We start from the raw sequence: 27,955 nt of genomic DNA, 5'->3' as shown, positions 1-27,955 counted from the left end.
TTTCCTAGGGTCACACAGCAACTCAGTATCAGAAAGAAGATCCTAGCGCAGGTGATCTTGAACACTAGAAGCTCGTGCCTTTGTGGGGTTGTAATTTCCCAGTGCATTCTACTGCCAGCCCTTGAACTTTCCAGTAGGGCCAGGGCCAGACTTTGATCCCAGACCATCTGGATCTCCTACGTTCTTAGCAGAAGGGCATATTTAGAAGCGTGATCACACTGGCTTTATGTATGGATGTGTGTATGGGTGTAGATGTATGTGCATGCACATATATGTTTATAAATATCTGTATATATTTGTACATATGTAAATATATATACACACACATAACACATAGTTAAGTAATCTTACATCATATACACATACCTACATATGTGTGTGTATAGAAGACAACTCCTTTGAAATCCATGAGAAGGAGAAAGAAACAGAGACTGCATAAGAGGGGGAGGAATATGGGGCGTCTGGCTGGCTCACTCGGTTAAGCCTCTGACTCTTGATTTCAACTCAGGTCAAGATCTCAGGGTCCTGGGACTGAGCCCTGCGTCAGGCTCCAGGCTGAGTGGAGAGGCTGCTTGGGATTCTCTCTCCCTCTCCCGCTGCACCACCTCCTGAACTAACTATCTCTCTCTCTCTCTTTCTGGAATAAATAAATAAATAAATAGTTAAAAAAAAAACAAAACAAAACAAAACCCGAGGAGGAGGAATAGGGTGTGAAGGAGGAAGAGAGGAATAGGAAATAGAAGGAAGAACAGGAAACAGAAGGAAGTAAAAAGGGAGCAATCGGAAGAGGAGGAGAAGGCTGGCTGGGTATAAGAACTACTGAAAGAGGGGCAGCTGGGTGGCTCAGTGGGTTAAACCTCTGCCTTTGGCTCATGATCTCAGGGTCCTGGGATCAAGCCCTGCATCAGGCTCAGCAGGGAGCCTGCTTCCCCCTCTCCCTCTGCCTGCCTCTCTGCCTACTTTTGATCTCTCTCTCTCTGTCAAATTTAAAAAAAAAAAAAATTGCTGGAAGAGAGGAAGACAGCTCTCTGAACAAGATATATAGTCGTAGCACTCCGAGGCCATTCACTGGCCAGAAATTCACAGGATACTCCTGGGTCCCAAAAAGTGTGTGTTGAGCTGGGGAGGACTCTAGAGCCTACCCTGTCTCAGCAGCTGGACACACTCGGAGACCCTGAATGTGAACGGACATCAGGGAAAGACAGGTAGGCCTGGGGCTGATGGAGGTGGGGGTAGGAGGAGGTGGTCCAACCCTAGGAATCGTCCAACACTGGACAATTTCCTGCTCTCACCCTGCTTCCTGCTGCTGGTCAGGACCTCCTCCAACCCAAGGCACCTGCTGGCCCCACATGCAGGTGCCCACAGAGCATCAGGTTCTCCCTGGGGCCTGGCCTGAGGTGGGCCTTCCCCTCCCACTTGTGTGCCTGGAGGTGGACACTGGCAACCGCATTGTGCCTTGGTTTGCTCCTCGGTAGGCTGGCACAGCGAGAACACCCATGTCATCAGGAGTCACGAGGACTAAATGAACACGCAGCTTCCTGGGCCTCAACAGCTACCAGCCATGGTGGTTTTTACTGTGACCTTGGCTGAGTCCTCCTAGCTCACACCACTAAGGCTTTTATTATGGAGTGTGGCTCCAGGACTGTCAGTCGGAGGGCCGACCCTGCCCTGGAGACATGATGTCTTAAATTCCAGGGAACCAACAGCAGGATCTCTGGCATCGGGGAAACACCTATGGGAGAGAGAGACTGTATCCGTTTAGGTGCCATATGCTGCCCACCTACTGAAAAGCATGTGCTTGGCAGCACAGGGCATGAAAGAGAAGCACTCGGCATTCCTTCTCAAACTTTTCCTCTTCGTTCTTTTTGAAAAACTGTTGCTCTATCTCCTGAACAAACTGTCGGCTTCTTGAGGACGGGGGCTCTGCCTGGCTCCTTACTTCGCACAGTGCTTGGCATGGAGTAGATGCTTAATAACCACCCCGAGAAAAAGCCAACCGCAAGACGATGAGAGTCCGAAGGCCCAAGTCTCCAAGTGGGGAGGGGGAGGCCCCCCAGCATTAACTGGTCACCATCAGAAGCTGTGAGTGGCATCTTAGTCAAATTGAAAGAAGTTGAAATGTGGAGCCCCAGAGACAGGAGCTAGGCTCTCTGAGTCACTCTGCGACCCAAGACACACGGCTCAGAATGTCTGAGTTTATTTCCTCCTCTTTCAAACAAAAATAAGTGCCCTACCTCCTTGAGTTGCTGGAGGATGAAACCAGAGCATTAAATAGTGGCACGGGGCCCAAAGAATGGCTCAGCCATCCCTCTTGCCTGTGCCTTTTCCCTAGATAGCAAAAGATTTGCAGCAAACTCATCACCATCAAAGGACCCAGGTCACCCAAGCTTTAACAAGCTTCATCCTACAAGAAATATAGCACATGTAATGTACCATTATGTGGCAACTATACTTCAATTAAAAATTTTTTGTATATATTTATACCTGTTCATGATGCATTGACAATCCTTTGGAAGCATATTGTTTTCGATCAATGGCATTGTCATAAAACAACAACAGTATTATTTTGGTTGCCTTACATATATATACATCATATCTCATTTGACCTTTATATCAGCTTTCTAGAGAAAATGTCCACAGCCCCATTTCACAGATCAATACTCGCCCAGACTTGCCTGGCTCATGGGGAAGGAGCCAAGATGTGACCGTCCTCCTGTGGCTCTGTCTAATTCCAATTATCCTCCTTAATTGTAATTCTCCTCTACCCCATGGCCTCTGTCCATACATGTGGAAAGAACTTGGTTCTCAAGAGAAGCTACAGGCAGAAGAGGAGGGAAGAAACAAGTGTTGTGGGGGCGGGGGGGGGGGGTGTGCTGCGGGAGTTGGGGGAAGGTTGAGAATCCATCTCCTTTCTGAACCCAGTAGAAACATTCCAATACCATTTTTCACTGTCTATCGCATCCTAAGAACACAAAGGCCTCAGCCAAACCCCTAAATATTTAAAGAGTAACAGAACTCCAGATTAAATGAATATCCACGTTCAAACAGTAGCTGCGATGGGGCAATTGCCAAGTTATTTCTACCCTCATGAGAAAGGAGAGAAAGCAAATATTAACCAGGACCTCGGTCTGGAGCAGTGAAATCAGATCCCACCAGGGTAGTGCCATGCTGGGGAACTTGAACACAATCAGATCTTTCATGTTTCCACCCAAATCTGTCCCCTTTTCACTGGGCTCTCGCCTAACGGCTTCCCTCCAGCGACCATGAATTGGTACCAGAGTGATCCGGACTGTTTTGACACCAAGCCTCCATTCCACAGCCTCGGTTTTTATCGACAAATCAATTATTCTAGCTCATTACAGGGCCCAGGGGAGTTTTCCCATCAGAAGGGAAACTTTCATTCACTCTGCCTTTCATTCGCCCAGGAAGGAAAGACAAAGAAGGGAAGGCAGGAGGGAGCTGTGCTTGAGTTCTTAGAGAATGCCCACGTTTTCCCCCCAGGACAGAACCCAGAGAGATGCTTCTCCCTGAGCCAACCACAGGGAGTTTCACAGGAAGAAGATTCGAGTTTCCTGAGAACAGCCCGATGGGTCTGCATCATCTCCATTGCAGAGGTCCTGAGACGTGTCCCCACGAAGCCTTCAGACAGGCGGGGAGAGAGGAGCAGGCTGGGTTTGCCGGAGGTGAAGTCAAGCCACAGGTCACAGGAAGTGGGATAAAAGCGACATGAGATCACCCACCAGCCCTTCCCCTGAAATGAGCAACCTCCAGAAACACTGTGTGAAGCCCAATGGAGAGGGCACCCCCTATGTGCTTGGGCCCGAGACAGGTGCACTGTAGTCTCCCTATACCTGCTGCTGTCCGTTTATTCCCACTCTGCATCCGCCCCCTTTAAGAGTACCCCTGGGAAAGACGATGCCAAGGAAAGCTGCTCTCCCGAGAAACCATTTCTTCGAAATACACAAAATGAATTTTATAAATGATGTCTTCCACTTTACTTTGGCCAACCAGAAGCGCAGAGACAAATTTACGGACCAATTTTAACAATCGCGCAGGACTCCCTGCGGTGCATGTTTGTGCACTAACACTGCCCTACCTTCATAATTCTGTTCTGCTCTTCCTTTCTTTGTGCCGTGATTCTTTTAGTGTACTGTATGGCTTTGAGGGAGCAAGCAGTCTTTATCCTTTCTGGAAAAAGAAAAAAAGTATAGGGGACCCAATCAGTGAGTCATCAGATAAGTAAAATGTAAAATTCGGTTTCATCCTCACAAAAGCCTGTTAGGATAGTGATCACAGTCCTCACATTTGGGAAAAGGAAATTCAGGCACAGAGAGTGTAAGGAACTTACCAAAGTCACACAACTAGTGAGGGACATAGGCAACCAAGTCTGTCTGACTTTAAAACTCATGCTCTTTCCACTGCCCAGGGTTACAAATATTTGGTACTTCCCCCATCCAGGAGGTCTCAAGACCTTCCAGAATCCAAGGGTAGAGACACAGATCCAGCCACTGCTCCCATCTTCTCCCCTTTCACCCAGGATAGGATGAGAGGACACAGGTGCAGGCTCTGTCTCCACATCATCCTCCCCATCCCAAGCCCGGTCAGTCCTAAGACAGCATATTAAGAACTCAGTGCCCTCAATCCAGAGGCACATGTGCGGGGAGGGAAGACTCATGCATGTGTTTCTTATTTGCATGCATCCCCCTGGTCTCCACAGAACCATTCCAAGTCCAAGAAGCCATGGGAGCCTTTTTTTTTTTTTTTTTTTGCACTCCCCGCCTCTTCTCTCTCTTTCTCTCTCCCCACCCCACCCCCGCCCTCTTTCTCCCCTCCTCCTCTCTCTGACAGATTTTTCTCTTTGCATCTGAGAACCAACTCTGCCAAGTGAAAATGTAACTCAAACCTCAAAGGACTCAGCGGCTAGAAACTCACGAGGCACCACCGCCCCAGAGATGCCGCCTGGCTACAGGCCTCCCGCTGGGCACGGCTCTCCGGCTGCCAGGAGGGGAGGTGCTGCTGGGGGTCTGGGTATTTTTAGCTGATAATGTATCTAAATGCTTTGTGCCTGACCACCTAGAGGTAAGGGTGATTTCTCCACTTCATAGGTAAGGATGTGAAGCTCTGAGTCAAGAAGACCCTTTCATTATTTGATGCCTACTGTTTGCTAGTACCTTCCATCAAGAACTCACTCTGTCCTCACAGCTACCCAAGGGAAGTGGGAGGGAAGCAGGCACCCTGATGCTCTTCGAGGCTGCCATCTTCCTTTCCCCACTCAGCTTGTAAGAAGTGGAAAACTCAAGCCCAGGCCCATGTAATTCCAAAGTCATTTTTTCCCACCATGCAGTGGGACTAGAGGCAATAGCAAGGAAATGGGTACTCCCACTTGAAACCACTCGACTTCACTACGCACTGCCAACAAGGAAAAAGAACTGCCAAGCAGAGCCTCCTGTCTGCAGACGTGCCTGGGAGGAGTTGAGTGATCCTGGCAGGTGGGCTTTTTCAGAAATGGCTTTCTCAAGGAGGCAGTGCTGAGCTGGATCATGAAGGACGGGGAGCAGCAGCAGCCGAGGCAAGCTTGTACAGCAAGCAGTGTGTGTCCTCAGGTCCCTTTCCCTGAGTCCCACTTCCCCACCAAGACCAGCTACATAATTTGCCAGCACAGCACAAAATGACCCCGTGGCCATAAATCATTCTTTGTAAGATGACAACAGGAGAGCATTAAACCAAACACGAGGCCCTGTGCAGCCACTTAGGTCATGTGTCCACAGAGCCAGCCCTCAGTGTCTCCTTTCTGTACCCACTTCAGTCCATCAAGCTCCAGAAGCCCAGAATGGGAGCTGCCTGTGCAAGGCTCGGGAATCCACACATGGCCCAGCAGAACCATTGCCAGCGTCTCCTCCTTCCCTATCCGGGAAACATATACCATTGCCACAGGCTGTTCCCACCCCGCATCTGGCCTCATGAGTACCTGTTGATTCAATTCCACTGAAAAAATAAGTGACACTCATTCATGACCTGTTTAAACTATGACCCTCCCACAGAGAGATTTTCGTTTTCACAGGGATCACAGCCTTAAGCTCAAACTTACTTGGTAGCCATCTAGGCATCCAAGAATAGATGGAGAGCGGGTGTTGGAGACAGAAGGGAGAAGGCATTTACCTGCCCACCTATGAGTCAGGCCAATCCCAAGGCCAATCCTATAGAGAGCCTTGGCGCTGGATCTTAGGGACCCCTCCTGGCCTCTCACAGTGGTTCTAACAAGTTCTTAATTTCCATTATGTGGGTCTCACTGGGGCAATTGAACACCGCACTCTCTATCAGGGTCAAAGGTCTCTCTGGAGGAAACTGGGTCCACCACAACTTTGTTTTTTTCCCCTAAACTCATGGTGGAGTCAGTTTTTCCCCAAAACGGGATCTGAAGGAGAGAGGGGAAGAATAGGATGAAGGGCAGATGGTGGGGGGAAGGAAGGAAAGAAGAAAGAAAGGAAAAACGTTGAATTGCTTTTATTGATTATAAGCTTTATGAGAACAGAGACCATAGCTGCCTTTTTCCCCTAGAGCCTAAGGCAACGAAGGCAGCCAGTATAGTTCTTGGTATAGTATAGGGGCTCAATAGCTATTATAGATGGATGGATGCATGGATGGACAGACGGATGGACAGGTGGATGGTGGTTGGGTGGATGAGTGGTTGGATGCATGAATTTATGTGTAGTTGGACGGACATGTAGCTGGGTGGGTTAATGGATGAAATGAAGTGTGGATGGATGGATAGTTGGATCCTTGATTAAGTGGAAATACATGTAACTGGGTGGGTAAATGGATGGTGGATAGATGAATAGATGGATGGATGGATGGATGGAGGGAGGGAGGGAGGGATGGGTAGATGGATGGATGGATGGATGGATGGATGGATAGATGGGTGGATGGATGAATGGATGGATGGATGGATGGATGGGTAGATGGATGGATGGATGATGGGAAGGTGGATGAATAGTTGGATCCATGTATAATTGAATATACATATAGCTGGGTGGGTAAATTGATAGTGGATGGATGAATGGATGGATGGATAGGTGGATGGGTGGAGGGTGGATGAATGATTGGATGCATGAACACATGAGTAGGTGGACAGACACGTGACTGAGTGGGTGAATGGGTGGGTGGATGGATGAACTGATGGAGAGCGGATAGCTGGATAGATGAAAGGTGGCAAACAGCTTGAGAGATAGGTGGGTTAATGGATGGATCAGTGAGTAGATGGTTGGGAGGGGGAGAGAAACGCTACACCTGATGGTAGATGCTTTTGTGTTTATATCTTTTTTACTTTCCAGATGCTACCATGAATCATCTTTGAACAAAGTGGAAGTTTAAACAAGCAAACTGTATCTCATCAGCCCCGTGAATTAAATTTTGTGCAAGGTCACCTCTCCTCTAGCTGGAAAGGGGCTCAACTGGGATCCAAATCTCAGTTGACCTGAGTCAGCCCAAAACTCTCTCCACAGCACTAGCACACTAAAGAGGCTGAGGATTTGCCCAGAGGACACCCTGCAATTTTCTCTGCTCACCCTTCATCTTAAGGCCCCGGCACCATCTCCTCTTCTTCCACAGACACAGACACACTCAACATCTTTTCTAACAACATTCATTCAGGCAACTTCATGGATAGCATCTTTCTTTTCTGGAATATTCCAACAATACCTCCTGTCTCTCAGAGATGAACTGACCAGGCTGGGTCAGGCAGGGCATGAAGTCCCTCCGACATGAAACCAAACCACACAAGGGCAATGTTCCAATGAGTTGTCAGCTTAGCTTTCTGTAGCCTGATCTTGCATTTGCAATTAGAGTCTTAACATTTCCCCCACCCTGGTCTACTCCACCCTTTATTTTAACTCTCCAGAGTAGTGCCTTTTTGGAGGTCAGGAAACCTGAAGAGAATGTGATGAAGGCTTATATTTTTACCCCACACCCCAAATGCATATAAACACAAAATTATATATACACAGGCTCCCACTGAAGGACACTGACCTAATTCGTTGTATTATAGGACTCACAGGACTGCGTGAGTCAACTTCTCATAGTCCAGATATCTAGCATGTGAATTATCCAAAATGGGCAATGTTCCCATTTCTTTTTATCAATGACAAAGAATTAAACAAGGCGCCATGAAGTACACAAACCAACTCTATCCTCTGTGAGTGTGGTAGGCAGCTGCTAAGATAGCTCCCAGTGGTCCCATACCTGGGTAATTTCCCTCCCCTTGAATGTGGGCTGGACCTAGTGATTTTCTTTGACAAGTAGAATTGGGATGTCCCTTCCAAGATAAGGCTAGAAAAGATCCTGGCTCCTGTCTTGTTTGCTCTCTTCTGCTTGCTTATTTACTCTTCTGGAGGCAGCTGCCATATTATAAATTGCCCTGGGCAGCCTGTAGTGATCAGCCAGTGAGGAACTGCATCCTGCCAGCAACCTCCTGAGTGAGACTGGAAGCAGAGCCTCACCTGTTGAGTCTTGAGATGAGAGTAGTCCCAGCTCTACCCCCAGCACCAGAGACCCTGGGCCAGAGGACAGCTAAGCCACACCCAGATCCTGGCTCCACAGAAACCATGAGAAACTAATTGTGTCTTGTTTTGACCACTAAGTTTAAGGGTAATTTACACCTGCATAGGTAACTAATACAGTTATCTGACATCCTAGTGAACATTGCTCTTTGCCGATGGTTCTACGGGAAAGAGATAAGATGCACTCTGTGTCTTCTAGTAGCCTCAATCTGTGAGTCAGCTAGTGAAAACAGATCATCATAATTCATGTAAATAAATATAACAAAGTTATTATACATTGACACAATAAACAAACAATAAAAATCCAGTGGCCAAGACAAGTCACATGGTCAAAACCAAACAAGTGTGTCTATGGGGGGGTATACACTCCATTCCCTCCTTTAGCAGGAGGAAAAACTGCAAAGTCATATGACAAAAGATGTAGATACAGGAAAGGATTAGGAATTAGAGCCCAAAGTGCAATCTACTGCTAAGAAAAGATATGGGAGAATCCTTTTTTTTTTTTTTAGATTTTTATTTTTAGGTAATCACTGTACCCAACATGGAGACTCAAACCGATGACCCAGAGATCAAGAGTCACATGCTCCTCTAGCTGAACCAGCCAGCCATGCCAAGACACAGAAGAATCTTAAATGCATATTACTAAGTGGAAAAAGCCAATCTGAGACGGCTACATATGGTCTCATTCCTAGCTATATGACATTCTGGAAAAGGCAAATACAATATAAAGATCAGTAGTGGCCAGGGTTTGGGGGAGGGAGGGATGAGCAGGCAGAGCACAGAGGATTCTGAGGACAGTGAAACAATTTTGCATGTTACTGTAATGATAGGTACATGTCATTATGCATTTGTCCAAGCCCACAGAATGTACACCACCAAGAGTGAACCCTAATGCAAACTATGGACTTTGGGTGGTTATGATGTATTAGTATGGGCTCATCAACTCTAACAAATGTCCCACTCTGGGGCAGGATGTTGACAATGGTGGGTGTTGGAGGGCCAGGGGGCACATGGGAAATCTCTGTACCTTCTGTTCAATTTTGCTGTGAACCCAAAATTGCTCTAAAAAATAAAATCTATTTTAAAAATACAATCTACTAGAAAGAACTACGGAAGTTTAGAAAAAAATTAATTTTGGTGGCTCAGTCCATTAAGCAGTCGACTCTTGATTTTGGCTCGTGTCAAGATCTCAAGGTCCTGGGATCAAGCCTCATGCTGGGCTCCACACTCAGTGGGGAGTTTGCTTAAGATTCTCTCCCTCTGCCCCTCTCCCCACTCATGTGCACTTGCATGCTCTCTCTCGCTCTCTCTTAAATAAGTAAGTAAATAATGAAAAGAAAAAAAAAGAAAAAATACCTTTAACATATGCCTAAAGAAGAGACTAGAAGGAAATGTATCAAATGTTAACATTGGGTGATGGTAGATTGCACATGAAGTTTATTTCCCTCTTTACATTTTTTTCTACCTCCACATACTGTACAATGGACAATTAAAATAAGAAAAAATGTTACAAAAACTATGAAAAGGGTTCATGGAGCATGAAGGAAGGAAAAATTATTTCTGGATGAGAGAACCCTAGAAAGTACCTAAAGTAGGTAACATGAAGCTAACACTGAGGGGCACAAAGTCCTTCAGCACAGGGAACATACAATAAGAACATTTTATTGTTTTATTTTTTAATAAGAACATTGTAAGTCCAGGGACACCTGGGTGGCTCAGTCAGTTAGGGATCTGCCTTTGGCTCAGACCATGATCCCAGGGTCCTGGGATGGAGCCCCACACCGGGCTCAGCAGGGAGCTCAGCAGGGAGCCTGCTTCTCCCTCTGCCTGCTGCTCCCCCTGCTTGTGCACTCTCTCTCTCTCTCTCTCTGACTCTGACAAATAAATACTTAGGAAAAAAAAAAGAACATTTTAAGTCCAGAAAACAGAATATGCCCCCTAATCCCAGAGTAGGACTTGCCCGCAAGCAGTCATGACAGTAAGTGCATCTTACTGGGGCCAGGCCACAGTGCAGTGATAGGCAAGTGACTGGTCATGGAAAACCCACCATGTGGAGGAGAGGGGACAAAGGACACGGGCATTTTTAGGGAGTCTCAAATGTGAGCGATCAAAGGAACTTTTGAAAGCAGATCAGCCCCTTCCTTTCAATGACCTAAAAAAAGTAACACTTTCATATGGTTCAGCTGAATACCAACAGGGGACCTGAAATTGCTTTTCCCACGGTCACAGACACAGTGAGTGGCAAGGCCGGCATAGATCCAGTGCCGTTTCAAGAGCAAAGGTAGGATAGATGCAGCAAGTCTAAGCTTCTGCCGTGAGTAGTCCAGACACGGGTGGATCTGTCCAGGCGGCTTTTGGGTTTTGGGAAATGCCACCCATGGTGGTCCTTACTGTACACATGCTGTGAGGCTCCAAAATGGAAGTATGTAGTATCGCCGGCATCATCATCAAAGCAGGTGCATCTGGCTCAGTCTCTAATGACCTTCTACAGATAGGCATGAGATGAAGAGTCTCAGAAATTCTTCCTGGGCGGAGACAGCATCTCCCTCTGATCTGCAGTGCCCACAGGTGTGACACCATTGCAGGTACACGGTCCTTGTTCAGTAATGTTTGCCAGATCCGGTGCCTGCGGTCTCTTCTTTCCCACCCTCCCTGGCTGTGGGCCTTGAGCCAGCGGTCACCCCTTGGTCTCCTCCTCCCCCAGGGTCTCCTCAGTCCTGTTCTGTAACTTCTATTTTTTAGTGAAAGAGCTTCGGGTGGCAAGAGGTGGGGCAGAGGGGAGTCGGGGGTGGGGATTAGGTGGTCATCAAGGGGTTCTGGAGCTCAGGGGTGGCTCCACTGAACCACATTTTGTATTGCATCTAGAGACCACAGGTTTTTATAAGAAAAAAAGGGGCAAATCCATCCCTATGCTGGGGGGATTTGGGAGCAAGCTTTAGCCTCCTAAGAGGGTTCACAAGGTTATACTTAGTCTCTCTCTCTCTCTCTCTCTCTCTCTCACACACACACACACACACACACACACGCACACATGCCACTCATTTCGTATCAAGCACCAGGTTGAGTAGGTCAGAAAGGAATGGTACCATTGTTCCCTATTTATGCCTGTTTTTCAAGAGACTGCCCCAGAAAGTCACTTCTCTACCCTTCCCCTACCTGAAAATGAGATTAGAATTTGCCCTTGATTTTCCCCAGGACCAGTCCAGCTCAGAATGCTCACAGCAGGGCTATTCAGTGCGCACTAATCATTTCTTCCTATCTCCCCATGAGATTAGAATACTCTGGGCTCTGGCTCCTGGTACAGCCTGACTGTGTTAGGCCCCGACACTCCCCGGCCACTGAGAAATACCCTGGAGAAAACAGGCCCTGGAAGAAAAGATCTCCTTATGGAGCCACAGCCTCAAACTCTGCTCTCCCCAGAGTGCTTGGCAGAAGTGGGGGCAGGGAGCATGGGGACTGAAACCGCATGTTTCCGGACATCTCTGCCCCTATGGGTGAGGCCCTTGAAAATTCCTTTTCCCCCTTGGCAGGTCCCCAGGGTAGGGCCCAGCGGTACCCCAGTCCCTCAGGAGCCTCAGTTACCAAGTCTGCAGGCCTCTCCTGAAGATGAACTCCTCAGTTTCCCCTCCTGATCACCCAGGGGGAAGAGACTGCCCACCTGGATTTCCCTCCAGTCAAGCTCCAGGTTTGGGACCCACTTGCCTCTCTCTCTCCTCCCGGCTCCTGTTTCCACCCAACAGAGCTCCTCCTGCATATGGCCCCGTAGCACAAAAGCCCAAAAGCCTCGGAGGAGCAGCGGCTTCTCTGACTCTTTCCAGCTGTCAAAGAGGCCCGCTAAGAATAACCATGCCCGAAATAGCACTTGGGATCATTTAGGTGTGGCTCAGCCCAGAGGCAGGTGGATGCACTAGATGACCTTTGGGAGTAACTTCTACTCCTTGGACAACCCCATTCATTCCACAAAAAATTCTACAGAACACCTACTATGCTCCAGGTACTATGAGAGGTACTGGGGATGCAATGATGAATGAAACGCCTGACTCTTGTCCCTACAGACGTCTGAGCTGAGTAAGTTCACCAAAACCCCACCTCTGCCTCCACCAACTTTCCTGCCCACCGCCCCCCCGGGGGGCGGGGAGTCAAGTGAGTTCTGCCTCTGTGCCGTGGCACGGTGTTCAGACCTCTAGCCTAGCTCAGAACACACTGTACTACACTTACCCACCTCTTTGGATGCTGCCTTACTGAATTCTAAATTCTGGAGACAAGAATGTCTGTTTCCCCAGAACGCTGCTTGGCCCACTGTAAATGCTGAATAAAGATTCGTTAAATGGATGAATGATTTAATGAAGGGGATGGATGCATGGATATATGGATGGACCTAAGCCAACTTAGGATCAAGTACTTTGGATCAAGTACTTTATGGAGATATTGGCGAGTAGGTGTTTTCTTCTCTCTGCTTCTTTCTTTAAACCCCAATTGGTTTGGCTCTGCTATATCAATGTGGGCCATACTAAAATTAAATATAAGACATAGGAACTGAACACTTGAGGGAGAATAAGCATGATAAATACAGGACATACATGCTGATGCTTCTTATTCCTATATGAATGGCCTCTCTCCCGCTAAGTCCAGGCATGACCTCAGCGTCCTTCTCAAAACAGTTCCTAGGAAATTAGCAGCCTGCCACCGGAGATGTCAGCTATGTGGAAGCTTACTTGCCATCCGTGAACTGGAAGATCAAGCTTGGCAAGGAGAAGCAGGGGGTTGTTCTGAGAGATGGTTGGGAACAAATGCCAAGCAAGTGTAAAGCTTCTCAAACCAAGGCTTATGATGAACATGACTGTCCTATGGTAACTCATAGGAGAAGCTGTACTTAAAGAATCCATTAGCATTTTCATTCAGATGCTAGTTAATGAGTTTTTTCTTTATATCAATTGCTAAATTGCTTACTCATCTCCATAAGAGACCCCTGAAATTCCCAAGTGCCCCTGAGAATCCCAGAATTTCCAAAGCCAGGTCTAGAGAGGAGCAAATCTACTCATGCCCCCATCTTGCCCAGAACTTCAGTGGCTCTCCATCTCCTCCACAAGACCCTAGCTCCTTCACAGAGCACTCCAGGCCTTCCAGAAAATCCAAGGCGCAACCTTGGTGGAGTCACTGCCCCTGTGCTGCTTCTGACAACAGGGATTTCACCTTCACTGTCCCCTTCTCTGAGAATGCACACGCTCCCACCTCCACCTGGGGTAAGTCTGCCGTTCTTGTGACAACATGGGAAAATGCTCCCAACTGATTTGCTCCTAACAAGGAATGCAAGAATGTATGCTTACTAGGATAACATAATAGGACAATAGCTATGGAGAAGCTGTACCCAAGGGAGAGGCAGGCAAGAAATGCCCCCAAATCCCAATAAAGCTCACATTGGTGGTATGGAACCATGAGTGATTCTTCTCGTTCTTCCTCTAAAGAGTTTCTGGTGTAGTCTTGTTGCTTTTTCAATGAGATTAGCCAACACTCAACCAACATCTACTACTGGGTGGGAACTGAGCTATTTTTAGCCCATTTACCTCTATCACAGCTTTTTCAAAAGCTATCACCTCCAAGATGCTGGCCCTAACAACCTACCCACCAGACTGTCCTGAGAAGACAGGGTATCTTTCCCTCTGTTCCATAGTCTTTCATTATTGCCTCTATTGGACGACTTACCAGGATCTCTCCTGAATCACAGATGATTGTATACATGCCTGTCTCCTGCTTAATGATAGAAGGACATTCTTTCTGAATCACTAAATGAAAGAATGGTCATGTTTTCAGTCTGCTCTAGTGAGAACAGATCATAATATAATAGGACATGAGATGATATAACCCGGAAAAAATTATCCCATCCTCATTACTATTTTCAGCTTCTTCTGTGACCCTTTTCAACAGCTGCCCCCCCCTCCAAATTATTCTAAATCCCGGGCCATTATTTGCAAGCATCTATGAAACCAAAAGGTAGGATCTTTAATTGAGATCTTTGAACACACATCGGCCTTTAGAGCAAGTCAAATCAACCACTTGGGTAATAAATTTGCAGGAAATATGAAAACCCAACTCTTGGTTGCAAGCCGCACACTTATCTGTGGGATTTAAGTATTCAGCCAGTTGGATGGAGAATCAGGTGTGCTGATGTTACCGACAGCAAAGAGGGAATGGGCCTTCACTCCCAGCTGAGACCGTGCAGAATTACCCAGCAGACTCGCACAGGTATGGCGTAATTGGTGGAGGATTATTTGTTTGAACTTGCAAAATGGATTTCTTAAATGTTTGAGCTGGTGCTAGAAGTGTTTTCAAAGTGCCTGCATACTCATCCTAAACACACACATTATTAAGGGATTTTATTTGACATTTAACAATTTTGTATATTAATATTCCCCTCTTTCCCCTAAATGGCCTAATCCATCCAAATCCACAGCATCAAAAGTCATTACACAAAAAGAACACGATGTAGCCAGAGCCACTGTGGCTCAGCAATGAATCTGGGTGAGCTGAGATGATTTGGGCAGATTTATATTCTGTTATTTCCTGGACTCGGAGCTAAACCTCACAGGTTCAAGACTTTGAAAGCGTTTGTCTGAGCAATCTCATTTCATCACTTTGAAAGGGATGGAGCTCTTGCCATGTGTTCGAGCAACAGTGCCTTCTTGGAATGAAGCCTCAGTCTCTCCTTCTTCTTCCTCTCCCTCTCTCTCTCCAGCTGGGTACGGGAACTAACTCCAGGGTGAATTCCAAGGCCCATGGCCACTGGGAAAAGGGCATCTTTACCTCATCTTCCTTTCCCTGGTCAGTTTTCTTTTACGTCTTCCCTGGATTGCTGAGACATGGAAACATATTTGCAGAGAATGTAGGTGGCACTTCAGATCCTGACATTATTACTTAGCTCTTCTCACCAGCAAATGACATCATGGGTTGAGCTAGAGGAGTGGTGTTCAGTCATTTTTGAGGCAAACACAGCTTTAAGAATCTGATGAACGCTCTGTACCCTCCCCCTGGAGAAAATCAGATATGTGCACACATGCAACGTTCTGCTGGCAAATGTAGGCAGTTCTCGTGGTCAATTACTCATCCATCTAAGGGTTTCCCGAGGGTCTATGAACCCCAGCTTAATGATGACTGCTCACAGACACTTGCATGGCCCCTTGGTTTACAAACCATTTTTACATCTTTCTCTCTGTAGACAATTTAGTGAGGCGGGTACCCATTCCACTTGCACAGAAAGATACTGTCAATGTGGCTTCTAAGAAATATATTTTAACTCTCTGTTCTCAAATCTTCATTTGTACCCTCTCCTAAGAGAAAACTTCACTTTTGGGTGCCTAGGTGGCCCAGTGGGTTAAGCATCTGCCTTTGGCTCAGGTCATGATCCCAGGGTCCTGGGATTGAGGCCCACATCGGGGGGTCCTTGCTTGACGGGAAGCCTGCTTCTTCCCTCGCCCACTCCCTCTGCTTGTGTTCCCTCTCTCTGTCTCCCTCTGTCAAATAAACAGATAAAATCTAAAAAGAAAAAGAAAAAGAAATAAAGAAAACTTCACTTTCAAAATTCAGATTCTATTTTTTTTAAGATTTTATTTATTTATTTGTCAGAGAAAGACAAATAGCAGGAGGAATGAAATCCAAGCAGGAGGAATGGGAAAAGGAGAAGCAGGCTCCCCACTGAGCAGGGAGCCCGATGCGGAACTCAGTCCCAGGACCCTGGGATCAGGACCCGAGCCAAAGGCAGATGCTTAACCCACTGAGCCACCAAGGTGTCCCCATTTTTTATGTTTTTAAAACTAGCTTGTTAACACTAATTTCTTTTTTTTTTTCCTATAAATTCTGGAAGATTACAGGTTGGATTCAAAAGGCCTTCCCGAAACATAGCTGTTGCCTCCCCTGGATTTGTTAACTCGTGTTTCTGAGCCTTGGCTTCTTCATCTGAAGAAGGGGCACGACAAAATCTAACTCCCACTGGTCCCAAGAGTTCACGAGTCAGCCCAGGAGCCCCATCAGAGCCACACCTCCCCGTGGGACATGTCAGGATCTCTGAATACATTTGAGGTAAACGATTGTTTCCTTAACACAAACTACAAAGGGTCAAACCCGCAGAATGTCCTTGACTGGGGCGGGGGGTGGGGAACGGAAGGACAAAGTGGTACGGGTAGCAGCTCTGGCAAAGGTGTGTTAACTGCTGAGATCATTATTTCTTGCCTATCCCGACGCTATTTCCCGGCCATCTACCTCTGAGTGGGAGACTCTGACACCAGAGAAATCCATTCTCTCAGAACAAAAGCCTGGGCGCTATTACACACTAAGCATGAACCTCGCCAGAATCAGGCCTCTTGCCACCTAGAGAAACTGACCAGACCACCACTTAGACATTACCTGACACCTTGGCTCAAAATAGCTACCCTTTCCTTGCGCGCTGCCTCCCTGCCTTCGGCCCAGTCAGGCTGTTGGCAGCTGTGGTCAGGGCTAAAGTGGCAAGCTGGCAGGGCAGACAGTGTGAGCTCCTCCTGGCATCTTTGTCCCCAGCCTACGTTGTGGGGGCGGGGGTGGCAGACAGGGCCACAGCTGGCCTATACAGCAGTGCTGTGTGGCTTAGAAGAAGACACCCTCTCTGGGGAGATTGATTGGAAGAGGCGGTTCCCCCCAAGACTGACCCAGCCCTGTGGGCACAAGACTTGGCAATCAGAAGGACTGGGTTTGGCCCTCCCTCTGCCCCACACCGACAAAGAGTATTCCTGGAGGGAGCCTCCCCTCAGGTCTCAGACCTTCTTCTTGCCAAGGACTTAGGTCTGAGAACATAGAAGTCAGCAATCCCACCCAGGGAGGAGGGCAGACGGCCCCTCTCTCCAGCACTGCACTTACTGACTGCCGTCCATTTAACTGACAAATACTTAAAGTCCATTCTGCAGGCCAGCTACAGACACACGGTGCATTCCATAGGTTTCCATTGGTTTCTTATAAAATCGCAACAAGGTAGCAATTCTTATTCCCATTGTACAGGGAAGGCAACTGGGGTTTAGAGAGACAAAGTTATTTGCTGAACATTATCCGGCTAATGAATGCCAGGGCTAGGAGGCAGACACTCTTGTGTCTGAAACCAAGTGTCACTGGGCCCATCCAAGGCCATAGGTCAGTTAAACCTGGATGCATGTTAGAATCTCTCATGGAGCTTTAAAATCACACCAGTCCCTGGGGCCTCCCCACAGAGATTCAGATGGAATTGGTCTCGGGTGGTGTCAAGCATCTGGGTTCTTGTTGTTGCTGTTTAAATCTTCCCTGGTGGTTCTAATCTGGACCCAGGGTGAGGAAGCACAGACGTAGGTGAATTATTCCTCTGGGTCAGACTCAATCCATTTCCACCCAAATATCTGAAAAGACGGATGGTCAACCAGAGTGGGATCCGGGATGGTAGCAGACAATATTCCCGTTTCCCAAATTTAAGTCTACCTCCTGCCCCTCCTTCAGAGGCTGAACTTTTCTAGTGTGCCCCTTCTTAATTTTAGATAATGCTTGTTATCTTATTGCATCTTAGTGGGGACCAGCTGTAACTAATATCGAGAATGGGGTACTGGACGTGTATGCATTTCAATAGAATCAGAAGCACTTTTCATTCACTCCTCACTCCAAGGGTGACTTTGGATCCTGTGCTATTAAGCCTTCTAGATCTTTCTCTGTGCATTTGTCTCTATGTGCATGTGTAAAAATGTATATATGTAGATGACTGAAATTTATACATAGTTCAGACGTGTCAAGCCTGTAGTATTCTGTATCTGAGCTCACATTTCTCTGGGTCTCCATTTCTGTGCAATTAAGAGGAGGGAGACACTTGGTCATTTCTAGTGTAAAATGATGTCAAATTAAATGAAATTCATTTGGATAAATACTAAATCTATTCAAAAGTTTAAAAAAGGGGGGGGACGGATTATTGGGAAGGGAGCCAGTAGGGTGGGGAAACCCAGGAATAGGGAAAGTCATGGTAGAGGAAGTAGGCTAAATAATTAGTAGGAGTAGTAGGAGTATCAAACCTATGCTGAGGGCTTACTACCTTCTTGGTCCCATTCTAAATACTTTACAATTATTAACTCAACAAACGTATGAGGTAAGAGTGTCTACCTCTGCTATTTTACGAGTGAGGCATAGGCAGGCTGCTACATAACGTGCCCAGGATTACCCAGACACCCTGGCTCCTCAGTACATGCCCTTAACTTTGTCCACAGTTATCCTCCAGGCTGGGTCTGACCGTGGCATCCCCACCCCACCCAGAATCGTGTTGTGGGCGGGGGGGGGGGGGGGGAACCCTCGAACCCTGCTTCAGCCTCCTCTATGTGCAGCTGCTTAGCCCCCTCCTTGGCTCTACCTAGCCCAGTGTGTCCGGGACACACTGGCAAGTGGAGGGTGAGGGAGGGAGCTGCACCTGGCTGGGCACAAGGTCTGTAGTCTCTCTGCCAGCTACCAAGAAGCTGTAAATCCTGGTCAAGTTACGTTCCTCTCTGGGCTTAAGTTCCCTTCTTCTAAAGTGAAGACTTTAGAGCAAATCATCTAGAAAGCCTCTGAGAAGTCCTACAACGAAGGAACTAGGTCCATTGGGGTTTCCTAAATGAACAGGCCAACTGGTAGAACCATGGTTCATTCCTAAGTGAACAGGCCGACTATGGTAGACTACAGCAGATTGCGTCAAGCTCCCAGTTCTTCACCCATCTTCATATCCACACTCTTTCCTGTGACTTTGCAGTTCTGGCCACTAGAGATGGCATACACTTCGTTACCTTCTTAACGCTGACCTTGGCCATGTGACTTGGTCTAGTCAGTGGGATGTTAGTGACCATGATGCAAGAAAAGGCTCCAAATACACTTACAGAGGTAAGCTTGCCCTCTTATCCTTCTATCTCCAAGAGAAGACGATGCTCTGAGTCACCTTCTGATCCCAGAAGAATCAAAGGCTTGTGGAGCAAAGGTGCCCCAGTTATCCCACAGGCCTGCGAGAAAAGAAAGAACAAATGGTAAGCATTATTGTTCACGGTTGAGTTTTGGGTGGTTGGTTACCCAGCATTAGTGTGGCTGTAACTGACTACTATAACTACCAAATCCCTTTTTAGTTAACATTCATTAAATCTCCAGTTGAATGAATGTTCCAAGACATTATATATTTTAAGAAGTGCTTCTCTAGGACCAGCTGAGGTAAGCCAGTTTCCCCAACTTCATGTGCCTTCCTTAACCTGCCTGCATAGAAGACCCACTCTTTTTTCATTGTCCATATAAAGGCATTGACTCTCCCCACACAGACTCTATGCTCCTTGAAGGTGGGGACTCTTCACCATTATCTATCTGTCCCCTGTGCCAAGTGCAGAGCCCAGCATACTATGGATGTACAGTCAATGTTGGTTAAATGAGCACATGGATGCAGAGACCTTCTCACAGTTATAACTGCTCAGGCATCTTTTTCCCAAGGAATGTGGACAAGATGACCTCTGAGTATCCGTCCATCTTTAACATCTTGGAGTGAATAAACCATCTGTGGGGACTGGGAGCCAGAGCCATATTCTGTACTCACTTCCCCATGTCCACTCTTGATTTCTCATCTCATTTCATCTATTAATTCAGCCATCGTGTACAGTGCTCTTATTAAACAATGGCTGTTGTGGACGTGACAAGGACAAGCACAAAACACTGTCTACACTGGGGGACCTCAGAGCTACTGCCAGTCTGATTGACACCGAGATGTGGGGGTCAAAGTCCCTAGATAGAGACATGCAGGGAAGGGTCAGTCACCCAAGCTTTCAGAGCAGGAAGTGGCATGGCCAACCTCAAATCCTGGATCTCTGGCACTGTTCACTGCTTTCTCTCCTGGAGTCCGGATCACAAACCATCCCGCCTTCAATGCAAATCCAAGAAAGTCAGTCCCTTAAGGCATTAAGCTTTAACTAATTAAGCATCCCCCTCTCTCCCTCCCTCCTTCCCAGGCAACTCTGAAGGTTCCTCAAGCAAATTTTGGGGGATTTCCTAGAGGGGGCCAGGCTCTTGTCACTTGAGCGATAGCCTTTCCCGCCCTCTAGTGGCTACAGGGCAACCTGACAGCCTGAAGGAGAGAGGTAACTCCCCTGGGCCTATAAAGTGAGCCGGTTACGCTAAACACAGTCCTCCGGGAAAGCAATTTGGCAATAAGTATCAAAAGCCATAAACACAGTCCTACCCTTTAACCCAGTAATTCCACTTCTGGGACTCTATTCCAAGGTGATAATCCAAAAATAAGGGGAGAGTCTGTTAGCACAGTGATGTTCGTTGCCTCATTGTTTATAATACCCAAAATTAGTAAATATCTTAAATGACCCAAAATAGCAGAATGGTGAAGCAAATTATGACAAAAGGGTAAGTATGGTGAGGTCACTTCAAATGATGGGAAGCAGTATGGTTAAAAAAAAAAAAAGGAAAAAGCAGGAATATGGATTTTGAAATGGGAGGGACCAATCTGGGCTCTATCGGCTGGTTACTGCTGACAAACTGCTTAAGCTCCCTGAGCCTTGGTTTCTCCATCTGTAACATAGAACTGATGCAACCACTTGGCCAGTTGGAAAGATCAGATGAGAGACTCTATGTGGAGCCCCAGGCAACATGCCTGGCCCCCAGCGGGATGTGCAGTGAATGGTGTTGTTATTGTTCTTATCATTACTAAGGTTTGAAATCATGTCACAACCAGGAAAGTACATCTGAAATCATGGTAAGCAAAAGAAAGAAAGAAAAGAAGGAAGGAAGAGAAAGAAAAGATCAAAAGCAGACGCAAAATTCTATGTTCCCTATCATTGCAGTTATGAAAGGTGGGGAGGGAGGAAGAAAGAAACAGGGAGAACGTTTTTGGAAGATACACATCGAATGCTGACAGTGGGTTTCTCTCCATCAAAAAGTGGTACCTGAGCTGACTCTTGAAACAGGTGCACTTTTCCCCAACCTTCCAAGAGCAGTGACATCTTATTTGGGGGAGTTTCATTTCTTAATGCTTTCCCTGCTCCACTCCAAGTAATACGTTTGGAAGTGAAGGAGTGGGAGAGCTAAGGGGGAGGGAGGCAGGCAGTGGAGAAAAAGGGCCTTGGCTTCTGCGAGGTGCACCCAAGCTAATTCTGCATAACCTTCCATCCTTCCTAGAGAAGGAAGGGTCCAGCCTAAAAGAGGTGTATCGGCGCCATGAGTGGTTAAGGCCAATCTCTTTTCTCTCACTATATTAGCTACTTAGAATTTTCCAGAGAGATTCACAAGTGTCAACTGAAGTTTTAAATAGTTAGCAAGGTTTTACTCTCTTGGCTGTCTTAGCAATAAGGAAAGGGCCCTCCAAGCCTCTCTGTTTCTGCCCTAAATAGACTAGAGGCAACTGGGGTGCACAACATCTCCAGCCAGGAAGATCCTAGGGTCGTGAAGTCAGGACACTCTCCCTGGCTCTTGCTCTTGAACGAGACAAGCAAGACTGTAACCTCACCCAACCGCCCTCTCTAGACCAAGAGGTTAGGGTCACAGTGCTCTCACGAATTGCTCTCATTTTCTTTTATTCCCAAAGGACCTGTAGGTTTCCAGGTCACAAGAGTAGGACCTAGATGATTTGCGGTGCTCAGAGAAGCCAGACATCATGAAACTGTGGGTCTCATTCCTTGGAGAGCCCCTCATTACCTCCTGAATACCTCAGAGAAGTAGGTGTCTATTCTAGTTACTACTGCTGCTTAACCAAGCTTAGCAATGTTTTAAAAACCCAGTGGTTTTAAAACTGGACAGCTATATGTAGAAGAATGAAACTCGACCATTCTCTTACACCGTACACAAAGATAAACTCGAAATGGATAAAAGACCTCAACGTGAGACAGGAATCCATCAGAATCCTAGAGGAGAACATAGGCAGCAACCTCTTCGATATCTGCCACAGCAACTTCTTTCAAGATATGTCTCCAAAGGCCAAGGAAACAAAAGCAAAAATGAACTTTTGGGACTTCATCAAGATCAAAAGCTTCTGCTCAGCAAAGGAAACAGTCAACAAAACAAAGAGGCAACCCACGGAATGGGAGAAGATATTGGCAAATGACAGTACAGACAAAAGGTTGATATCCAGGATCTATAAAGAACTCCTCAAACTCAACACACACAAAACAGATAATCATATCAAAAAATGGGCAGAAGATATGAACAGACACTTCTCCAATGAGGACATACAAATGGCTATCAGACACATGAAAAAATGTTCATCATCACTAGCCATCAGGGAGATTCAAATTAAAACCACATTGAGATACCACCTGACACCAGTTAGAATGGCCAAAATTAGCAAGACAGGAAACAACGTGTGTTGGAGAGGATGTGGAGAAAGGGGAACCCTCTTCCACTGTCGGTGGGAATGCAAGTTGGTGCAGCCACTCTGGAGAACAGTGTGGAGATTCCTCAAGAAATTAAAACTAGAGCTTCCCTATGACCCTGCAATTGCACTACTGGGTATTTACCCCAAAGATACAGATGTAGTGAAAAGAAGGGCCATCTGTACCCGAATGTTTATAGCAGCAATGGCCACAGTCGCCAAACTGTGGAAAGAACCAAGATGCCCTTCAGTGGACGAATGGATAAGGAAGATGTGGTCCATATACACGATGGAGTATTATGCCTCTATCAGAAAGGATGAATACCCAACGTTTGTAGCAACATGGACGGGACTGGAAGATTATGCTGAGTGAAATAAGTCAAGCAGCGAGAATCAAGTATCATATGGTTTCACTTATTTGTGGAGCATACAAAGAACATGGAGGACATGGGGACATGGAGAGGAGAAGGGAGTTGAGGGAAATTGGAAGGGGAGGTGAACCATGAGAGACTATGGACTCTGAAAAACAACCTGAGGGTCTTGAAGGGGTGGGGGGTGGGAGGTTGGGGAACCGGGTGGTGGGTATTAGGGAGGGCACGTATTGCATGGAGCACTGGGTGTGGTGCAAAAACAATGAATACTGTTACGCTGAAAAGAAATTTAAAAAAACAAAAACAAAAAATCCGGTGGTTTTAGTATACTCATGGCTTCTCCCAATCCCAAATGCAATTTGAATTCAATTTGAATCCCAAATTCAAAATGAGTAGAGCCTGCTGCTCCATGCTATCTAGAGCCCCAGCTGGATGGATCTATACTGGAGCTGAGGTGCTAGCAGGGGCTGCAGCCATCTGGATGCTCACTCGTTCACGTGTCTGATACCTGACCTTGATGCAGGAAGTAGGCTGGGACCTCAGCAGAGACTCTCAGCAGAAACAACCCCACCCCCAACACTGCCTCTCCGGGTGGCTGCTTGTGCTTCCTCACACCATGGAGGCCGGGTTCTGAAAGTGAACCTTCCCAAAGAAGCGAGCCTTGAAAGTCACATGCCATGACATCTGCTATGGTCACAACCCTCCCAGATTCAAGAGGAGGGAACACAGCCTCAGTTTCTTGATGGGAGAAGCATCGGGTCTCATTACAAGACAGGCATGTGGAATGGGGGATGCAACCATTTTTGGAAAATGCAGTTTGTCATACTCTCTCTTTCCATTGGAATCAGTGAGAAGATGTATCCTTTCCAGCCTTACATTTTATGCTGGGTCATAAGACAAGTGCAATCTTGAGTCCACTGCTACCACGGAGAGTGAACCACTCTTACTTTCTTCCTTGTTCTCTCAGGTCCCGTCCCCAGAAGATACAGGAACTTGTTCCCAGGGAACCAAGTCAGAAGGCTGAGTATCACGGGCACCCCCGAAACTGGCCTCAAGGATCATCCACACATCAAGTTAGGACATCCTTTCCCACCAGACTGCTCTCTTTGCCACAGCTGGTTACAAGGTCTTAGAAGGAAAAAGTGACCTTTTTTATCAATAGCCAAGAGATGAATATTCAGTTCCAAAATGTCTATTCAGGCAAGCTTTTCCTGTCGAGACAAAACAAAACACTATAGTAACCTCACCTGGCCAGCCCCCGGAGGTACACCAGATATACAAGTTTTCTGAAGCCTAAGCCTGCACAGGAGGAGTTAACTGAGAAGAGAAATCCTCTGAGGGTGTACTGACATGAACCCTAACGATGCTTTTGGTATGTATTACTCTGGAATCCCAAATTGGGAAGGAGTTATTTGACGCATACAAGCAGGCCCCATTTGAAGAAATGTTTGCAATAAGCTAAGGCTTAACAATAAATTTTTTCAAATGCAAGAGTACTTCCTCATTTTCTATCAGATAATGCTTTTATTAAAGGAATTTCCTTGATGGATTTAAGTGTTGGCTTATAGATTGGCAGCAACTAAGAGGCAGAAAAATAGAAAACGAAGGATGGGCCCAACGCCAGGCACAAATCAAGACGAACTTCTAAAGCCGTAACATTCAGCACAATGGAAGCCGGATTCGCTTTTCACACACACACACATACACTTCAAATAACAAACAGGAATCCCTTCACTGCATCAAGTCAAGTATTACTATGACGTGGACCGGAGGCTACATTCCAGGCATGAGGAGTAACGTGAACAAATGCACGGAGACAACAAAATAAGGATGGCATGTTTATGGGAGGTGGAGGAGACAGACATGCCTGGAGACGAGGGTGTGTGTCAGGCAGCAGAAGAAAATAAAATTGGCCTGGCAGGGTGGAGCCATTTTAGCAAGCTTTGAAAGCTAAGCTGAGGCTTTTGAACTTGAGCTTGGGGGCAACAAAGAGCTTCCAATGGTTCTTCCTCCAAGCATGGCATGATCAGAGAGGATTTTTAGGAAGATTAAGCTGGTAGGGGGTCCGAGGATGGAATAGGGACAGGACAGTGTGTGTCGGGGTGGGGGGAGGGGGTCACATCCGTGAAGCTGTGAGGGAAGGAGGGGCTGAACCAGAGGGAGGCATAAGGACCTGATGGTGTATTGCTATAAGAAGGACATCTCTAAAGGAAGACAACACACATCCGTCAAGGCTCTGATTCTACCCCAATCGTCCCGTCTTTGGAACAGCAGCATTTCCAATTGATTTCTTCAGAACCAGACCATCTCTTCCTGGATCTGAAGTCCTTCCGCTTTCCACAGCCTACAAATCCACATTATCAGACTAGGAAGTGGAGTGAGTGCAATCCAAGGTTATTCGATATGTAATCAAAGCTTAAAGAGGACAAGTCATTTTTAAAAACAAATCTATGGGAACTTAAGACTCTACAAGTGGGGTTGTCTTTCAAACTTGGACCCTAAGGAGACCATGCACCAAGGACACACCAAATAATCACATCCCCATGCTTCTTTGGAGACTGTCTTCAGAGCCTGCAATATATCTCTTTTAAACTGAACATATCTTCTTTTGATGATAAAATTAAATTTTTTTCAAGAAATAGCCACAGGTCGGGACGCCTGGGTGGCTCAGTTGGTTGAGCAGCTGCCTTCGGCTCAGGTCATGATCCCAGCATCCTGGGATTGAGTCCCACATTGGTTTCCTTGCTCCATGGGGAGCCTGCTTCTCCCTCTGCCACTCTGTCTGCCTGTGCTCGCTCTTTCTCTCTCTCTCTCTGACAAATAAATAAATAAAATCTTTAAAAAAAAAAAAAAAAAAGAAATAGCCACAGGTCAAGTCTAGCAGAGAATGAGATGATCACTCAAGCTAGGTAATGGCTCTTTGTTTTGTTTTTTTTTTTAACAAATAAAACAGGTGAGACTTCAAAGAATTGTAATAAGATTAAGTGTATATTTTCTTATTATTTTTATAATCTCTGTACATCTATAGTGATGCCCCACTCTTCATTCATATTATTTATCTGTGTCCTTGCTCACTTTCTCTTAACCAATATCACCAGCTTGTCCTACTCTGAAGTATTTTCAAAGATCTAACTTGGAGGTGCAGGGAATGAAAAAGAAAAGAGATGAAATGCAATTGACCTCTTTGTGCAATTTGTGAACTGACTGAATAGGAAATCTCTAGGGAGAAGTTACACAAAAAGATTTTGAGTAAGGATAGTAGCTCAATTTGGCTAACATCAAGTAGCTGTATCTGCAAAGGGACGCCACTGTTTTATTCAACAGGATTGAGACGCAGGTAAAAATTAACAAGAGGGTCCCTGCCCTCAAGGAAGCCATGAGCTTTCTACTTGAACAGCCTCCTGAGTTGGCTACTTTTACAGAGATAACATTTGCTGACGTGCCTCGCTCATATATTTTTTTTTATTTTCTCCCTTTCTCATGGAGACATTAAATTTTCACTAAGTAGCCATATGCTCCCCTACTTTTTCCGGATTCCCTTGTAGTTAGTTTAGAGCCCCGTAACTGGTTCTGAGCACCAGGATATGGAAGAAGACAACATTGGCTTTTCCAAACCTAAAGATGGAAGCCCCTGGGTGGCCCTCCAGCTTTATCTCTCCAGGTTGCGGTGATAACGGAAGACATGCCAGGTCTCGGTGTAGCCACAAGACAAGAGCATCCTAGACCCTGAATCACCATCTGGAAGAGGGGTACCCTAAAGATTCACTCCACTCAATCGGGATGTTGGAGGGGAGGAGGGATAAATCTTAGTAGGGTCAAGCCACTGAACTTTGGAGCTTTTCTTGTTAACAACATTGAGCTCTGTTGCTTGAAATTCTGAAATAGCCACACAGAGGATAATCGATCGAAGAGGCAACATGGCATAGCAGAAAGATCAGGGGCTTTCAAGTGGCCCCTTCCTGAATGAAGCTAGTGACAGGCTCTCTCTTTCTTTCTCTCAAATAAATATTTTTAAAAAGAAAGTGAGAAACAAACTCCTTCTCATTGATCATACTCTACTTACCCAGAGTAACCACACTGAACCATATTTTGGGACCCTTCCAGATTGTTCTTTGCGTATATATACATACAAATTAACACAGTTTTGCTTTGGTATATTTTTGGTCTTAAAATAAAGATGGGCCAAATAGCAAGTATTGTTCTCCTTGTTTTGGTTTTAATTGTTGGCTTTTCCCATTTCTGGCCTTTAGTATTTCCATCATGTTGGACCAACCTAATGCCTTTTCACTGTTGCTGTGTAGCTTTCCAGAGTATGAAGTCACCATAACTTTCATCATCACTTCCCTATCAATTAATGCAAGGGGTATTTTGCAGCTATCATGAACATGCCTGAAATGTCCCTTTGTGCACAGAGGCCGGGGTTTGTCTAGGATTGATACCTGGGAGGTACCTTGCCTGAGCCCCAGAATCCCCATGATTCCCTCTCCTGAAGGGAGATGCTCACTGCCCCTCTGTCTCCCCCTAGCTCCCACCCAACACCCCGCCCCCCCGCACACACACACCAGTGATATCCCCTCCCTGACATCAAGATAGACAACAAAACGGCATGATTCCCTTCACCTTCACCCTAGCCTACCTCTGGGTCAGTTACCCATTTCTCTGGGTCTTTCTGACCAGCCTCT

The 27,955-nt window shown here is 46.4% G+C and overlaps 1 long non-coding RNA gene across 1 annotated transcript in view; it reads right to left on the bottom strand.

The window, feature by feature from the left end:
- Positions 1–4,052: 4,052 nt before the first annotated feature.
- Positions 4,053–27,955, bottom strand: part of LOC123929796 — a 108,581-nt gene continuing 84,678 nt past the window's right edge. Inside the window, exons 2-3 of the long non-coding RNA XR_006815968.1 lie at positions 19,433–19,552; positions 4,053–4,188 (exon numbers count right to left, since the gene is read on the bottom strand). This is a non-coding gene — a long non-coding RNA (uncharacterized LOC123929796). The remainder of the gene's footprint in view (positions 4,189–19,432; positions 19,553–27,955) is intronic.

The sequence above is a fragment of the Meles meles genome, chromosome 18 (genome assembly GCF_922984935.1).
Source record: "Meles meles chromosome 18, mMelMel3.1 paternal haplotype, whole genome shotgun sequence".
NCBI classification, from domain to species: Eukaryota; Metazoa; Chordata; class Mammalia; order Carnivora; family Mustelidae; genus Meles; species Meles meles.
The sequence above is the reverse complement of the archived record's forward strand: the minus strand, read 5'-3'. Positions and strand labels throughout refer to the sequence as shown.